The following is a 5438-nucleotide window of genomic DNA, read 5'->3' as shown; positions in this document are numbered from 1 at the left end:
TCAATCACCACCAGTGTGCAGCATCTACTTGGATGATGTGACGCCAGCCACAGGACAACAGCACCAGTGCGCTCACCACACACCAGCTACAGGTGGAGAGGAGAGCCAATCAAGTGGTTGGGGATTATTAGGAGGCCATGACATGGGCCAGTGGCGGCAATTTGGCCAGGACACCAGGGATACACCCCTGCTCTTTTATGAGAAGTGTCATGGGATTTTAATTACCACAGAGTGACCTGTGTTTAACGTCTCACCTGAAGGATGGTGCTTTTTGACAGTATAGTGTCCCCATCACTATACTGGGGCGTTAGGACCCACACAGACTGCAGGATGAGCACCCCCTGCTGGCCTCACTAACACCTCTTCCAGCAGCAACCTATTTTTCACAGGAGGTCTCCCATCCAGGTACTGACCAGGCTCAACCCCGCTTAGCTTCAGTGGGCAACCAGTCTTGGGCTGCAGGGTGATATGACTGTGGCATTAAGAATCTTTTTTTCTGATCTGCAGTCTAATAAAAGTTAAGAAAAAAACAGAATTAGCCTATAAATCTATCTATAGACTACAGGCTAATTCCATTCTTCTTAAAGGGGTCATATAATGCTGCTAAAAAGAACATTATTTTGTGTATTTGGTGTAATGAAATGTGTTTATGCGGTTTAAGGTTAAAAAAAACATTATTTTCCACATAATGTACATTATTGTTTCTCCTCTATGCTCTGTGCTCTGATTGGTCAGCTATCCAGTGCGCTGTGATTGGAAATGTTACGTCCCTTACCATACTGTGATGCCGTGTCCCGGAGCGACGAGACAAAACCAATAAAACCCATTATAAACGAGGAATTTGTTGCACCCAGTGGGGACATAATTACTGATTATAATAACTTATATTGTGTTTTTACGCGTTGCATTGCGTATTGCGCCAAGTAAACATAAAACCATGTCTGCATTTGTGATAGGAGAAATGACAAACAACAAGCCCTACTCTACCAGTGTTAATTTTTACAACAAATTTTGGTTTAGTTTTAGTCATAGTCTTTTGACTAAAATGCCATTTAGTTTTAGTCATATTTTAGTCATCTGAATTGTTTTTAGTTTTAGTCGACTAAATATCATAAGATTTTAGTCGACTAAATCTGCAGTAAATTTAGTCAGCTTAAATCTAATGGGTTTAGTTACAGTGCATTTATTAAGCATTTCTCTAAAATTTTCAAACTTATTATATAGGTTTGATATTAAGGTTTTATCATGATAGACACCGATTTAACTGCTGTGACACACAACATGCCTTTATGTTAAAATTAAATAAAACCACTTCTCATAAAGAACAAAAACATGGTCTTCTTTTTAATGAAATACCAATGGTTATATAGGCTAATTATGCATTCTTTATAGCAACTTGCTTACCATATTCTTCATTCTTTCAAGCAGACATTTTTATTTCTATAAACACATTTAGATTAATCTTTAGGGCTACTAATGTTTTTCAGTCAAGAGCAATGCATGATTTTCTGTCTTTCTGTTGTTGCTTGATTAACATCAATGACTCGACAATAGCAAATAAATTAGGCTGCTGTCCCTTTAAAAACGAATGCACAGCTGCAATGGATGCAATGTACTGATACACGTTCTCCTTACTGCTTACGTTCACTTAAAACATAATCAAATGTGTTTACGTGAATACTCCTCAAAACGGACAATTCGACATCATTTTGTGTGTAATTCTCTGTTCATGCGACGCGAAAGAGTACTCGCGCACTGTGAGACGCGCTCTCTGTGTGTGTGTGCTTCAGTCTCTGCGCTCAGAAAACCGGACCGAATTGAGTTCTCTCTTGCGTCGTCAGATTTATCCATATGTCTACTCTTCTCTTACTCCCACATATTGACATTTTTGAACGTTTTTTCCGACGTGCAGCAAGTGTATTTTAGCTTATGTCCCGCCGGTTCATATGTAGGCTACGCATCTAACCTCCGAACCACGCAGATTCGTTCTGAATGAATGTCATCCCAAATCGTCCCTCCCTAACATTTTCGTCTCGTTTTTATTCGTTGACGAAAATGTCAATAGATTTACGTCATAGTTTTTGTCATTCAAAAAGAGTTTTAGTTTGTTATCGTCTCCTTGTCGTCTGTGAAAAAAATGTTGTTGACGACAATTATGATGAAAATTATTCGTCAACGAAATTAACACTGTACTCTACACTGCTCAAAACTCGCGTTTGAATCATCAGTGGCAAATTCTTTAAATATTTAAAAAACTTACTTACAGGCTGTGAGTCAGAAGCACCAGACTGTCCTTGCAAAGTTGGAACTGCCCCACTTTATAGAAACAGACACCGGCATTGTAGTCTACTCTTCCAGGAAACAGTCCTTCTCCTTTGTTAAATGCGCTGCACACATCTGAATATTTGGGTTGAAGTGTTCTGGAACAGTGTTGTAAATACAACTTAACCACTGATTTCTAGTCGTGTCCTCTTTTGGAAGACCAAACAAAGTAGTTTCGCTTTCACAACAAAACACACAATGTCACACACGGCGGCCTAGAGTGAGGAACGGCCAGCAGGCTTGAGAATGGCACGGCCGGTGGATTTAAGGAAGGAGCGTCCGGCGGGCTTGCGGCAACCACATGTGACGACCCCGGGCTGGACTGATCCGGTGATCCACAGTGCAAAGTTGTTGTATTTCCTCAGCGACCAGCACGGATCAGCTCTAGGCATGACGAAGCAGATATCGTCCTCTTTTGGAAGGCCAAACAAAGTAGTTTCGCTTTCACAACGAAACACACAGCGCCTTCACGACATTGCGGCAGCAACAAATATACTACAGCGAGAATAAAAGTTACGCCTTCTTTCTTTGATCTTCTCACATCATGACATAGACATGTGGGGGCATGTTTAAACGAGGCGTTTTAGGAGGGCGTGGACGAGTCTTAACTTTTATAAAGAATATCTCTTTGGATTTGAGACTTTAGTCTTTGCAACTTTAGGGATCTTATCTACTCACGAACATGGTAAGCTAGTTAGAACAACTTAAACAGCATCAAACAGTAACAATACAGTGAAATAATCAACTAACTATGATTATCTAGCCCTCTATTAAACATAAAAAACTTTCATCATACCTTTAGCTTACTCAGTAGAGCTGCATTCTTAGTTGCAATGTAACAATTGAAATTGGACTGTCCTAAATTGTTGCATTATATTAATGCTAGAAAGCCTAAGCACTTGGTAGCTGCATTTAAAAAATAAATTAATAAACCATTATATCTCATAAATAAAATCTATTTTCATATTTTGAGTGAGTTGGCTGGATAGTCCGAGTAAGGGGGCGATAATAATAATAGAAAGAAAGAAAGAATTAGTGATTTAAAAGACAGTGATGAGATGGATAAAATGTTTACTTTTAGTCTTGTATTTTTATTTTTTTACACATCTATTAATACTTATTGATCAGGATACAACAAACTGCGTATTGTGAGCACCATATACAGTAGGTAGGCCTACATTTTAAAATGTATCTCCTTCTAGACTTTTAAAGCTACAACCACCAAACTCGTGTCAGACCTTCAGACTGGTCTGACTCGGGTTGCCATATCTTTTCTAACTAACTAGGTGGACTATCAAAACCACCTAAAATCCCATAGACTTTCATTGAGGGGCTGAACACTTTTATACAATAAGACTTATGGTGTATTTAAGCTGTCTACTGCCATAGCAAAGCTTAAAAACTTCCTACTGAAAATACAGCTAAAACTAGCCTAAGCTGATTGGTTGCTTTGGCTGGTCTCCCAAGCTGGTTTTAAAGTGGTTTTGGCCACTTTTTTAGCAGGTCAGGCTGGTCTTAGCTGGTTTTTAGCTGTTTTTTTACTGAATCAACTGTTTTTTGCTGGTTTTAGCTGGATTAGCATAGAAACATGCTAATGACATGCTAGTATCTTGCTAATCAGGCTAGCGACATGCTAGTAACTTGCTAATCATGCTAGCAACATGCTAGTCACTTGCCAATCATGCTGGAAACATACTAGTGACATACTAGTCACTTGCTAACCATGCTATCAACATGCTAGAAACATGTTAACGACATATTGATTTATCCATCTATCTATCTGTCTATTTATCTATCTATTTTTCTGATAGATTGTATTGCCTTCAAAACTACTTCAAATTAGTTAAAACTGAAAACCCTCAAACTTTAAGCTTTTAAAACTACTTCAAACTTTCTGGCTAGGCTGTTTCAAGCCAACTTAAAGTTTGCCTACAAACTTTACTATCTAGTTTTGTATTAAATTTTGTAGGCTAGCCTATTTATTTTATTTCCCACTTGGTCTCAGTTATTTCTCCTCTGCGCTTTACCTGCTCTGTAACCCATGCTCGTTAACCAACCATTAGCCAACAAGATTATGATCAACTAGTTTTAGGCCTACATGCGCAAATATGATAGGCTACACAAAATAAAAAGATTCACACATCGCATTAAACACCTGCACATTTCTGAACTAAAAAAAACAAACAATAAATTAATAGGCTACATACAAAAGAAATAAATAGACAAAATATATTTCATTTAGTGGCCTAATGGACAGATTAACCAAACAAAAGAAAAAGCTGTTCTATGGTTAAACATTTCAAATAATCGCACCGACGCCTCACGCACAAAATGGCTATCACTTATACTTTAAAAATAACCAATGACTTTTTAAACCATTTAACCCAGGGGTGGCCAATGTCAGTCCTGGAGAGCCCACACAGTCCTTCAGAGTTTAGCTCCAAACTCACCTGCCTGGCTTTCTAGACCTTGATTGGCTTGTTCATGTGTGTTAGATTAGGAATGGAGCTGAAGTCACTGTAGCTCTCCAGGACCAACGTTGGCCAGTAAGTGACACAAGCGAGATTCAATGAAATGTATTTTTTTGAGGATTTACAGAGTTTTTTGAGTCATGCAAAACGGCATTAAAATAGATATAAAAGGACTGATCTACTGTTCTTCTTTTTATTAATAAACACTACAACACTATATATATATATATACAGTGGGGAAAAAAAAGTATTTAGTCAGCCACCAATTGTGCAAGTTCTCCCACTTAAAAAGATGAGAGAGGCCTGTAATTTTCATCATAGGTATACCTCAACTATGAGAGACAAAATGAGGGAAAAAAATCCAGAAAATCACATTGTAGGTTTTTTAAAGAATTAATTGGTAAATTCCTCGGTAAAATAAGTATTTGGTCACCTACAAACAAGCAAGATTTCTGGCTCTCACAGACCTGTAACTTCTTCTTTAAGAGGCTCCTCTGTCCTCCACTCGTTACCTGTATTAATGGCATCTGTTTGAACTTGTTATCAGTATAAAAGACACCTGTCCACAACCTCAAACAGTCACACTCCAAACTCCACCATGGCCAAGACCAAAGAGCTGTCAAAGGACACCAGAAACAAAATTAT

This window comes from Sinocyclocheilus grahami, unplaced genomic scaffold (assembly GCF_001515645.1).
Source record: "Sinocyclocheilus grahami isolate Dianchi unplaced genomic scaffold, SAMN03320097.WGS_v1.1 scaffold2402.1, whole genome shotgun sequence".
NCBI lineage: Eukaryota > Metazoa > Chordata > Actinopteri > Cypriniformes > Cyprinidae > Sinocyclocheilus > Sinocyclocheilus grahami.
This window is presented reverse-complemented; position numbering follows the sequence as displayed.